This window comes from Hemicordylus capensis, chromosome 2, assembly GCF_027244095.1.
Source record: "Hemicordylus capensis ecotype Gifberg chromosome 2, rHemCap1.1.pri, whole genome shotgun sequence".
In the NCBI taxonomy this organism is placed as follows: domain Eukaryota; kingdom Metazoa; phylum Chordata; class Lepidosauria; order Squamata; family Cordylidae; genus Hemicordylus; species Hemicordylus capensis.
The window spans coordinates 307,104,983-307,118,231 of NC_069658.1; the positions used below are offsets into that span (position 1 = coordinate 307,104,983).

Consider the following 13,249-nt stretch of genomic DNA (forward strand, 5'->3'; position numbering starts at 1 on the left):
ACACAAGAACAGAATGTCCACGTGCTACCTAATATTGTGGTTGGTTTTAAAAGCTTGGGAAAATAAAACACTCTTCACCTAGTGTTGAAAAGAAAAGTGAAGGCATCAGGTAAGTCTCAATGGGGAGAACACTGCGGTAGGATACCACTGTAGTATTTCCCCCTAGGTAAGGTTGTTAGGCATACTTATAACCAGTCACTTTGTTGGCCTGACCTTGGGCCTGGAGGACTAGGAGACAAAGCAGGTTTAGAAGCCTTCTTTATTCAGACAAGACTGCAACAAACTCTGGGCAGCTTGCACTTAGAAAACAGAAGCCTAAGCTACACCCAACCAAACACAACCTAATCTTAGAGACAGGACATATATACTACAACCACCACCAAGAGGGCCATGTCCTTGGTTGCCACCTGCTGTACTTAATTTGGTGAGGGTACCTGGAGAAGAGCCTCCAACAATGAGCTTAATGTATGGGCAGACTGTGGTGGATGTAGGTGATCTTATAAGATCCCAAGTTGTGAAGGCCTTTAAAGATCAGCACCCTGCACTCTGAGTAGTGCCCAGAAACACATCAAGAACCAGTGTAGCCATTTGAGGACTGGTGAGAGATGTCTCTAATACCCTATCTCAGTTAGCAATCTTCCAGCTGGATTCTGAACTGCAGTTTCTGGACAGTTAGTCTAGACCTAACAGCCCCTTGTACAAAACAGCTCCATGTACAGCACATTCAGGGCCAGATCCAGATTGTGCCAGGCACTGGGCCCATCCCACCTAGATAACTAGGTGGTTAGCAGCAGCTACTGCTTCACCCATCTTTGTAGGATGAAAAAGAGGAGATGCTGATTTTTTCAGCAGCAGGGAATGAAGAGGAATTGCTGCTGTGGCGGCAGCAGCGACCTTGGCAACAACTTCTGCCAATCAGCACTGGCAACAACTTCTTTCCCTCCCCACTTGCCAATGGGATTTCTTTCTACTAGGCCCCTCTGATGATGATTAGCCTTCTAGCCAGTGGGCATGGCAGCAGGAGGAGAAAAGTATTGGGTAAGTCTTGACTTGCTCTGGATTTTGTCAGCCCAGCAGGGAAGCAGTCCCTAGAAGCTCCCTGATAATTCAGAGGGCACTGGGGGACACTCCCATTGTCAGATGTCCAGCACAATCTGTTGATCAAGGTATGTTATTGCTGTCCCTGAAAAGGGGTTAGCCAGAAGGATGGCCATGGCTTCCCCGTGATGCTGTCCCTGAGTACATATAGTAGTCTAATCTAGAAGTTAATAAAGTAGGGATAATCATGGGAAGACTGTTTCTGTCCAGAAAGGATCACATTTGGCACACCAGCTAAAACTGGTGAAACAGTTTGCTATTTTGGAGACCAAAAGTGGGTTATAAGTGAACAATAAATACATATACATATATACATATATATATTTATACGTATTTGTGTCATAAACATGGGTTATAAGTGTGTGTGTGTGTGTGTATATATATATATATATATATATATATATATATATATATATATATATTCCCTTCTCTTGTCATGTATTAGGATATTAACAAACAACAAGAAGTATGCTGCGCTGCACCTGAATATTTTCTTTGTTTTGCATCTTCTGTAGTATCTTTGTATCTTCTGTAGAATAACCAGCGCTTATTCTTGTCTTGGTTTCCCTTCAGAGTTTCATCCAATGGAAGGCCCCCTATATACACGATGCTGATGGCAGCGGCCCTCCTCAAGTCAGCCCTGAATCCAACTGGGAACGCATCCTCCTCACATGAATATGTCTCATCACTAGGCCAGCTGTCAATAATCTTGTTATTTGCCAGTTCTGCCCTGCAGCGTGTACTGTTTCATTTGCTGTGCTTTAATTTGTTTTAACTTTCATACTTTTCTTCTCTCACGTCCTTGCTTTGGCTGGCCTCATGTTCTTTCTTTGTTAGGACTAGACTGTGCAAACTGTCTAGCAACATTGCAGGGTAAAAAAACATACTGAATTTAATCAAAGGGTTTTTGTCTACTAGAGAACATCATAGTCCTATAGAACTTAATGGATATAATGGAAATCTAACATAGCTTCTAGAGCAGGGGAGGCTTCTGAATCCTTCGCTAACATTTCGGCTATGCACAGGGATCCTGACTTTTATTTAAAGAACCATGGTTGCTTCCTAAGATCTAGTTATAGTCATTCTCTCTGGAGGCCACTCAGACATTGAGGCTATTCACACAGTGGGAACGCATGAGCAGGGCATGCTGGAGCTTCCGGGGGCCACACAGCCCCCGATCCACCCCAGCCCCCACCGGCTCCGGAACGGAGCCGGCAGTCATGTGGGCGGCTGGTTCGGCCACCTGGAGCAGACTGACTCCCCACTAACCCTCTGGAGGCGGGTCTCCTTGATCGTGAGACCCGCCTCATTATCTTAACAGACATAAGAGGCACTGCAGTGTGAATTCTTCCTGAATTGCTGGGTCTTGCTGCATGGCTTGCAGCTTCCACTGTAACTAGAGTGGAATAGAGATGGCGTTGTGAAAAGCCTTGCAACTCAGTCCAGTCCATACTTAACTAACAATCTTGTTCGTGAGACCAATATACCTCTTAGACCTTTTGCATTTGGACCGAGGCGTCAAGCAGTGGTGCCAGAAACAGAGAGAGAATGAATCAGCACCATGATGCAGGCAGGTGACTGCTGACTGGCCACCAGTGTCCTGCATGGCCCAATGAGGTCCATTCCACACATGCATAGGGCACTGCTGGCCAAAGAGCAGCCACAGAGCTGATGAACCAGCCTTTCCGTGTCTCTGCTGCCACCCCTCGACATCTGACAGTATTGACATGGGACTCTTCTTCCCTTTGTTCAACACTTGGTAGTGTCAGTAGCCAAATACGATCTTCCTCCCACCTCACTGGCTATGGCACCCAATTTAAAAGGAAAACAATTCTTGAGGCTGCCCGTCTGGAAGGCCTACAGGAGTCTCTAAATTGCCAATAAAAATTAATACATTCGGGTCAAGAATTCCAGCCAGCAATGTAATTGGGAATGGGTTCTCATCCAATTAGGGATGAGCAAGGAAGTTTTCTGGGTAGGTGTTTGCCTACCACTGTCCCTCATGGCACTAGCTATAGAGACATATTCAGCCATCTTGCATCACATTAAACCTATCATCTGCATAAACTTGTCCATTTTCTGCAATGGTTGATGAGGCTATATATCAAATCAAAACATATGGCTAAGGTCATTCTTGTATATGATTAAATTTACTTTATCTACAACACACTATACACACATTTGGCTTTGTGGCCAATTCTGCAAGTATGTACATGTATACTTGATTAATTGCTATCCTATTAATCAAGGCTATAATTACTTTTTATTAATTTTTAAATAAATGCACATATCACCAGAATGAAGGGCTAAAATAATTGTCCCCACAGGTAACACTGAAGATAGGCAATGAACAAATTTTGCATATGGTTTATCCGTCTAATATTAGTTCTTCAAAGTAAATTAAGCAGCAAATAAATTATGCTTGTCTCTAGAGGGCAAGTATATTCATTAAAAGTTGAACGCTTTAATATGCATAAACTGTCAGTTGCAAATAATGAGTATAAACAGCTTTTTTAAAACTTCGTCAGATATTAAAATCCCTTGCTTTCAGAAAATATGAAGAAAAAAAAGAGAACAAAACGTTTAGTCTAACATGTTCAGTAACTTATTACACATGTCTTACTCACCAAAATATTAATATTTAATTTATTTTAGCTGTGTCGTCCTTTTTTTTTAATGTGTGCTCTTCATGCCAAGCTTCTGTCCTGTGGTAAAAGAATTCCAGTACAGTAAAAAAATTTTTTTAAATTAAAAATATTAGGCAGAAAAGTATTAGTGTACCCTTATTTTATTAATAACAGATTGTTGGTCTTTGAAAAATCAGAATTATATATTCTGAACACTCACATGTTGTTTTAATGAAATAATTCTCAGAAAGCACATTGCATTCGATAAGTAGCTATGTTGGCAGATGTTTTCTTTTTCTCTTCATCTGCTGCTAGTTTGTAAAGGTTTGGAGTATACAGCATCTTCTTATGTAAACGGTATTCAACTAAGGCTGCAATTCTATGCATACAAAATTAGGACTTCAAGATAAATATGCATAGGATTGGACTGTATGTCAATGAATGAGAAACTGGAATTTGTGCATTAAGAGCTGATTTAAGATCAGACCCTAGGCTCCAGCTTTCTGGTTAAATTGGTAAGCACATATTGAGGCCATTCCCATGATCCCTGGAAAGCGGGCTAAGCTTAATTGGAATATTCCAATTAAATTGCTAAAAAGCAGTGTCTTTTAAGAGACACTTAAAAGACACTTAAAAGACGGAGAGAACGCTGGTCTTGTGGTAGCAAGCATGACTTTTCCCCTTAGCTAAGCAGGGTCTACCCTGGTTGCATATTAATGGGAGACTAGAAGTGTGAGCACTGTAAGATATTCCTCTCAGGGGATGGAGCCGCTCTGGGAAGAGCAGAAGGTTCCAAGTTCCCTCCCTGGCTTCTCCAAGATAGGGCTGAGAGAGATTCCTGCCTGTAACCTTGGAGGAGCCGCTGCCAGCCTGTGAAGACAATACTGAGCTAGATAGACCAGTGGTCTGACTCAGTATATGGCAGCTTCCTATGTTCCTAAGAGCATTGATAGGGATTACTTTTTATACCTGATAACAAGAGATAATGTTGCCAAGGGTTGTCATCACTGGGCTGCTGTTCAGGGCCCAGGGTGTTAATGAGGACCATCTGTGAATCCCTGAGGCCACTTCATTGTGCATAACATTCATGCTTCCAAGGGTTTCTGCCCACTTGACATCTGAGGGGGCTCTGCTCCGGGTGCCGACAATGAGGGAGGCTAGGTTGTTGTGCACTCGGGACAGGGCCTTCTCAGTTGCTGCCCCCAGACTCTGGAATGCTCTCTCAGTGGCCATTCGCGCCTCGGACTCCATCAAAGTTTTTAGAAATCTTGTTAAATCTTGGCTTTTTATCCAGGCCTTTACATGATTGTTTTATTGCTGCTTTTGTGTTTTTTTATCCATGTAGTTTTTTGTATTTGTATATTATATATTTTAATATCAGATTGTTTTTATATTTTTAGCTAAATACTTTTAATTCATTTTTATTATGTGTTTTAACTTTTGTAAACCGCCTTGTGATTGTTTTAATGAAAGGCGGTATATAAATCTAACAATAAATAAATAAAAATGTGAAGGTGCCAAAGCAACTCTCTTGGGGCACACATAGGCAGCAGGGATCCCCTACCCCTGAAAACTGGAGCTGTCCCTGAAATTTCCTCCTGAGGAATAACCTATATGGTCTGAAACACGAGGAAGTAGTGAAAAGAATGAGGAGGACTAATGTGGGGCATACTAGTAAACACATCATATACGATATCTATCTATGGCAGAAATAAAATTACATTAATCAAGGCAGAGAAAACAGAGAAGAAAAGAGAACAAACTGAAGAAGGATTTGAGGAAATAAGAAAAGGAGAAATCACAGAAGGCAAGATACTGACGTAAATGAGAAAGCAGAGAAGAAGGAAATGAAGAAGGTGTGGACAAATCAGGTAACACAACTGAGGAAGAAAGAACTAGAGATAGGGAAAAACCACCCCCGTTATCTTGATCTGGTCTATTCCAAGGGCTTCCCTGCCAGCCTCCTCTATAATGCACTTTCTCTGCTGACAGATTCCCTCCTCCTTCCCTTGCAAGCTCTTCTGCCACCTTCCATTCTCTGAAATTTACCTTCCAGCAGCAGCAGTGGTGATGGGGGGGGGAGGCGTGCAGTGCAAGAAAGTGGTTTTCTCCTCAGGCCTTCATTAGACTAAGAAGTCCGATAAACAGGAAGGATGCTCACACACAAACCTGTGAACTGTAGTTTGCTAGAGCTTCTCACAAAGCCATGGGGAATTGCAATTCGCAGACATCTTTGCATGGAGAAGGTTCTATTTCCAAACTTTTTAGGCCTGGGGAGGAGCAGCACATCCCTTTGGGCCCCTCCCCTTGTTGCTGGAAGGGAATTGGAGGAAACTGAAAGGGTGGGTCAGGGCCAGATTAAGGGCAACTGATGCCTTAAGCACAGCCTAACAATGGTGTCCTCACTCAGCGCCCTCCATTGCTTAACTGACAAGACATTGACTCAAGCAAATTATTTACTTATACCTTAATATTTATTTAATTTTTAAAAAGTTTTCTTATAGATTTTTAAGGTAAAACAAAACAGTTCCACTGCCTATAATTTCTTATAAATAGCCTCAACAGAACGAATGATTGAGAAAAATATTTCATCTTCAAGGTCAGACATCATAACATACGACAATCTTTTACGTGAAGTTTTATCAATATTTTGTTCTGCTCTTTACAGTAACCTTTTGCAAACCAATGACTTTTTACTTCAGATACATAGTTTAGTAGTTTCTCGAAACTTTAGTTGCTCACCGAGCCAAAGAAAACGTTTTTTTAACAATGCAGAGTAAAGTCGAACATGGCAGATAAAAATAATTACCAAAAAATTGACTAAAGTTTAGTGTGGCAGTGAAATGCAAGGTGGCAATAAGGGAGGCGAAAAGAGAGTCTGAGGAACATTTAGCTAAAAGTTTCAAGGGGAACAATAAGAAACTTCTTTAAATACATCAGAAGCAGGAAACCTGCCAGGGAGGCAGTTGGACCATTAGACAATGAGGGAGTGAAAGGGATTATTAAGGAGGATATGGAGGTTGCAGAGAAACTCAATGAGTTCTTTGTGTCCGTCTTCACGGCTGAGGATACTGAGCATATACCTGTTCCTGAACCAGGCTTTTGGGGGATGGAGGCTAAAGAACTGAGTAAGATAAAAGTGACAAGAGATGATGTTCTAAACTGTCTGGAAAAACTGAAAACTAACAAATCGCCAGGGCCAGATGGCATCCATCCAAGAGTCGTCAAAGAACTCAAATGTAAAATTGCCAACCTCCTTGCCAAAATATGTAACTTATCCCAGCAATCAGGCTCTGTACCAGAGGACTGGAAAGTAGCAAATGTAACACTGATTTTCAAAAAGGGATCCAGGGGCGATCCAGGAAATTACAGGCTGGTTAGCTTAACATCCATTCCAGGCAAATTGACGGAAAGCATCCTCAAGGATAAAATTGTAAAGCACATAGAAGAACAGGCCCTGCTGGCGGAAAACCAGTATGCCTTCTGCAAAGGGAAATCTTGCCTCACAAACCATCTGGAGTTCTTTGAGAGGCCCAACAAGTGTGTAGATCAAGGTGATCCAGTTGACATAGTATACCTGGACTTCCAGAAAGCTTTCCACAAAGGTCCTCACCAAAGACTCCTGAGGAAAATTAGCAGTCATAGGATAAGGGGACAAGTAAACGTGTGGATTTCAAACTGGTTGAAAGACAGGAAACAGAGAGTAGGGATAAATGGAGGGTTTTCACAATGGAGGGAAGTAAGAAGTTGGATCCCCCAGGGATCTGTACTGGGACTGGTGCTTTTTAATTTATTCATAAATGATTTAGAAGTAGGGGTAAGCAGCGAGGTTACTTACCCCTACAAACTCTTACCCCTACAAACTCTTTCAGGTAGTGAAATCCAAAACAGATTGTGAGGAGCTCCGAAAGGATCTCTCCAAACTGGGCGAGTGGGTGACAAAGTGGCAAATGTGCTTCAGTGTTGGCAAGTGTAAAGTGATGAACATTGGGACGAAAAACCCCAGCTTCAAGTATATGCTGATGGGATCCGAGCTGTCGGTGACGGACCAGGAGAGGGATCTTGGGGTCGTGGTGGACAGCTCGTTGAAAGTGTCAAGTCAATGTGCGGCAGCTATGAAAAAGGCCAATTCCATGTTAGGGATCATTAGGAAGGGGATTGAAAATAAAACTGCTAATATTATAATGCCCTTATACAAAATGATGGTGCGGCCACACCTGGAGTACTGCATACAATTCTGGTCACCACATCTAAAGAAGGACATTGTAGAACTGGAAAAGGTGCAGAAGAGGGCAACCAAGATGATCAGGGGCCTAGAGCACCTTTCTTATGAGGCAAGGCTACAACACCTGGGGCTATTTAGTTTAGAAAAAAGGTGACTGCGGGGAGACATGATAAAGGTCTACAAAATCATGCCTGGTGTGGACAAAGTGGATAGAGGAAAATTCTTCTCCCTCTCACATAACACTAGAACCAGGGGTTGTCCCATGAAATTGATTGCCAGGGAATCTAGGACCAACATAAGGAAGTACTTTTTCACACAAAGCATAATCAACTTGTGGAATTTTCTGCCACAAGATGTGGTGACAGCCAACAACCTGGATGGCTTTAAGAGGGGTTTGGATAACTTCATGGAGGAGAGGTCTGTCAATGGCTACTAGTTGGAGGGCTATAGGCCACCTCCAGCCTCAGAGGCAAGATGCTTCTGAGTACTAGTTGCAGCGGAGTAACAGCCGGAGGGAGGGCATGCCCTCAACTCCTGCCTGTGGCTCCCAGCAGCATCTGGTGGGCCACTGTGTGAAACAGGATGCTGGGCTAGATGGGCCTTGGGTCTGATAGAGCAGGGCTGTTCTTATGTTCAGTGAAAGAGTTAAGGGCATGATAGCTAGGGGGAAAATCTGTGGTTCCCCCCTTCCCTTGATGCCCTAAGCACATGCTTGCTTTGCCTTATGGTTAAAACAGGGCTGGAGTGGGTGCAGTTGGAACAGCATGTGCTTATTTACAAACCTAGCCAGAATTCAAAAGGATTTGGGCTCAGATTTTATTTTTTAAAGCTGATTATTTCCAAATTGGGGGATCAAAAAGGTGAGAAAATAGGGAAAATGAAAAAGAGTAGTAGCAAGATGAAGAAAGTCAGGAGCAGAAACGAAAAACTGACAGCCCTGCATACCTAAACACATCACTGGAGATAGGGATTCCCCAACATATATGCCATAAAAAGAAAAACTATAAAAACGCAAAAAAGAAAACTCTATAAAAGTGAGGGTTCGGTTTTTTTAAGTATATTGTTTTGTATTTTACTTTTTTGACTGGTCTTTCTATTTAACTTAAGTGTCTTAAACCAGGCAAGTAAAATAATGAGCCTGAAGGAAACCATATCAAGAATTATTATAATAAAAGATGTGTTACGGAACCAGCATGTGCAATTTTTATCATTTTCTTCCCTTATTTTTCATTTTTATCAGTGTAGTTTATGTAAACCTGACACATTTGTGTACGTGAAACAGATGCAGAATGAAGTTTGTTGTGAACATATTTTTGAGTCACAGATAAGATTAATAGAAATGTTCTTTGCTACAAAATGTTTTTGTTAGACGAAAAACACATTAATTATATACCTAACACAATTTCTCTGAAGTTTCTTCTAACTCCAATTCTTTTAGCAGTAGGTAATATAGAAGGTTGATGTGCATTTCCCCCGGCAAATCAATATTCCTTGTAGTAGCATGAACAACAACATGCACTATAGGGATGTGCAGAACATTTCAATGTCGGAATGTTTTGACTTGAAATGAAATGAACCATTTCGAGTGTTTCAAGCTTGAAACCAAACACCCTCTAAATAAAGGGCCTGTTTCGAGGGGGAAAAACCCTGTTTCGATTGAAACACTTTGATGTTTCAAGCGTCATTTTGGAAGGCTCTTTTCCCCTTGCTGATTGGTTTTCTGCAACTGGCTTCAAATTGGCTTGTGATCTCCTCGCTTCCTGGTTGGCCTGCTATCATACAAATCAAGTATTGTCATGGGCAACTATGCCCCCATTTGGGGGGAACAATAAAGAAGGGGGTTTCAAAATGTATTCAAAGGTACTGGAAGGCAGAGAGAGCCCTTATACCTCTCTTGAAGAGGAAACATCAGGAGAGGAGGAAGGTAGGTTTGATTTTGTGGTTTTCTTTCTTGGCACTGAGTATAATATACTGTGCTATTGCTGCTATAACTCTCTGGTTTTGCTGGATCTCAGATTGACAAAGGCAGAAATTGGGTGCCTTCCTTCCTTGAGTCGTGGTTTGATTTGATCGCGAGATAGTGTTGTGATGAGAAATGGACAGTGGCAGCTCTCTCTCTCTGTGTGTGTTTATGTGTAACGTTTCTTGCTGATTTCTGTGATGAGCTCCATGTCTGGCCTTAAGACTAACTTGTACTTCACTCCCTGCTCTGCATTCTGCATTGCAGGGTGTACGCAGTTAAAATGTGGCTGAAGCTGATCTAGTTGAGCTTATGGCTATGATTGCAGCTAAGTAAGGGTGCTGCTGTGGCAGCTGGAAGTAACGTAAGGAGTCATAATTGTGTGTGAGAGAGTAACTTGTGCCAGTGATGTTACCACAGTGCAGTATTCTGTATCAGAGATTCCTTTTTGGCCATTTGGACTGTGTTTGAAATGTGCGTTCTGTGTTGGGAGGGACAGATTCCCTTTTATGTGCTTCTGCAGTGTATTTCAAGGCAGGAGTGCAAAATGCATTGCAAATTGCAATGCAAAACTTGTGTGTTTACTCTGTAAGCGCACCTTGTTCTGGCCATAGGGAACAATGGGGAAACTCATGGTAGAACATGATGTGTGCTACCAATCACTCAAGTTGACTCAATCCACAAAAGAAATGGGCAAGCAAGCGATTTTTAACAAGATCCTATGGGGGGTTGGAGGAAAGGTTAAAAATTTGTTAAATATCGCCTGCTTCTCCATTTCCTTTGTGGGTTGCATGGTAGGTAGCACTCATTATGCCCTACTAACCAAACCACTTTGTTGTCCCTAGGAGCTACCCATGGGGAACAATGGGGTGTTTCGTGTTTCCCCATTGTTCCCTATGGTCAAAACACTCAAAATGTTTTGAGTTGTTTTCATTGAAAACTACTTCAAAAATCTGTTAGTTCATTAAATGGTGCCAACGGGTCAGTTCAGACAATACTTAATTCATTTATTAGACATATCCAGCACACATGATAAGGATGTATGCATGCTGTGAATGCATGTACTTCACCTCTCTCATGTCAGGGTGGCCTTTCTTAAACATGTGTGGGAAGAATGGTTCATCTGAAGTGCTCCTCTACATGCACTACATATATTAGTTTAAAATGAAGTGTGGGCAGAGGAGCTTGCCGCTTCAGTAAACTGCTCCACCATGTAAGATAATCCAGTGCTTGGGTTGGGGGGTGGGGAAGGGAGCTATGCATACTTACAGCCTGCATGCGATCTTATCACATCTGCTGGGGTTGGTGGATGAAGAATCATCCAAACTGTCTCAACATGCAATGGAACATCCCTGTAAACATTCATTCCACACACACATGCCCAGACTATGGTGGACACTGCTGTATCATGAACAATGACCAATATCCCCTGAAAATATCAATGGTGCTATTCACACGACTGCACGGGTGAATGAGTGAATGAGTGGGTGGGGGGAAGGCAGGGTTCAACCTCCCTTCCCCCAGACAATCGCTCTTTGCTCTACGGCCCATAAGCCGCGCACCCACATGACCCAAGCTTCCAGGAACAGCACGGATCAACAGAGGCCGGGACTCGTTATCCCAGCTTTCAGGTATCCCACAGTGCACCGTGCACCAAGTGCACTGGGGGAATTCCCCCAGGGATGGGAGCTCTAGGTGCCCATCTCTGCAAGCAGCTAGTGCTGACACACAATCCTGGCAGCCAGGCTTCGGCTATGGTTTGGTGCCACAGGACCACCGAGATCCATCTGGATCCTGGTGGTTTTCATGGGCAGCCAAGGCCAGGCTTGTCTGCCTAAGGCTGGGCTTGGCTGTTTGTGAGAACAGCCTCATCAGATCCTTGTTAGGTTACATCCCTGTACCTCATGTGCTCAGTTTTCCAAATACAACTGCACCAGTATCACTTCTCTGTTGTACCTGTTGTCTTGGCCTTTCTTGCAACTTTGCTGAATTGTTTCCTCGATTATCTCTCCCCTCCTGCTGCTCCTGAGTTGCAGAACTCATGCACGCTGAGGTAGTACTGGAGCGGGAAAACTCTTTTCACTGTAACTGTAGTACTCCTCCCTAGGGTACAGGATGAGGAGGAGACCACGGCAAAGCTGTAGTCTTTCTTTGGCCTAAATCCCATCTGAAAAAAGTATCTGTTGAAAGAGATACTTTGCTTCATGCTGCTGGCAGAAACCACAAGTAGGACATTGCCTATTCACAAAGGCTGGAGGACACAAATAGAATGTGCTCTCTAGAAATACAGACAGATGCCCATTGCCTAATTTTGACTGACCTCCACTTCAAAAAGGATTTAGATACCTTATTCCCTTGGGGACCTTTGTAAAGTTTTGGTCCAATAAACAGGGTGGATGTCTGCCTTGTTTAGCTTCAAGAGCTGTCTAATTCAGCCTCAAAGGATTAATCCCGCCTGACAGCAGTTCTCAAGCCTCTCTCAGTGCAGTGATGGTGGTCTACTGAGACGTGGGCCAACCCTCCCCCACAATCCTTATTTCCCCTTGCCAAATTTCCTGAAAAGGAAAGTTGTAGTACAGTACACACCTCCTTAATATCACTTCCTCTTGTCAGCAGTTGCTATAGAATGGGCAATTAAAAAAAATTAGGTGGCCCACACAAGAAATCCTAATGTGAACTGACTTGACTCCACACAAGAATATTTCCATTAAGATGTCAACTACAATATATGAATTAGTATAAACAAACTCTATCTCACCAGAATTTGCAATATAAATATTGAGGTAATATATTTTCCCTTTGCCTCATGCAGTATATTAAACAAAATGAGTATAATAAATTAAAACTTATCAAAGAGGAGTTGTGGGTTCCTGGAATGGCTTAGAAACATTGTTGATGGACTTGCAGGATGAGATGAAGCACGTGATAGGTTCAACTTTTAACAACAGGATTGTAAGGTTTTTGTTTATAAATTCTGCAAGATGAATAGGCCCCTAGTGCAAAGTACTAATAGTAAAAGAATGAAGGACAGAGGTCAAATCAAAGCACTTTGTGAAAGATGCAGTTACATAACATTTGATAATGTGGTTAAAGCTGCATCTAGTTTGGCCCTAACAGCAAAAAGACAAGGGAGACAAAGCCCTTGAGGGTTCTGAAGGTCAGGGTGAGGAAGCTTGTGCTGCATTAGGAGCATAATAGAAGCTGGTTTGGAAATCAATTTATTAATAATAATAATAATAATAACCAAGCTGTGGCAGAAAAAGACCCAAATAATCCCAGTGGTAATTGGCACCCTGGGTGCAGTTCCAAAAGACCTTGAAGAGCACCTCAACACCATAG

At 42.5% G+C, this 13,249-nt stretch overlaps 1 long non-coding RNA gene across 6 annotated transcripts in view; it reads right to left on the bottom strand.

Moving 5' to 3' along the window:
- The window catches only part of LOC128348145 (uncharacterized), a 107,307-nt gene that overhangs the window by 15,697 nt on the left and 78,361 nt on the right, over nt 1-13,249 (bottom strand). For 3 of the 6 annotated variants that reach the window (XR_008317958.1, XR_008317955.1, XR_008317959.1), the window contains exons 5-7: nt 11,867-12,916; nt 3,726-3,803; nt 1,530-1,955 (exon numbers count right to left, since the gene is read on the bottom strand). This is a non-coding gene — a long non-coding RNA (uncharacterized LOC128348145). Of the gene's footprint in view, nt 1-1,529; nt 1,956-3,725; nt 3,804-11,866; nt 12,917-13,249 lie in introns of those variants that run through there. The other 3 variants (XR_008317956.1, XR_008317960.1, XR_008317957.1) reach the window with 3 other exon arrangements.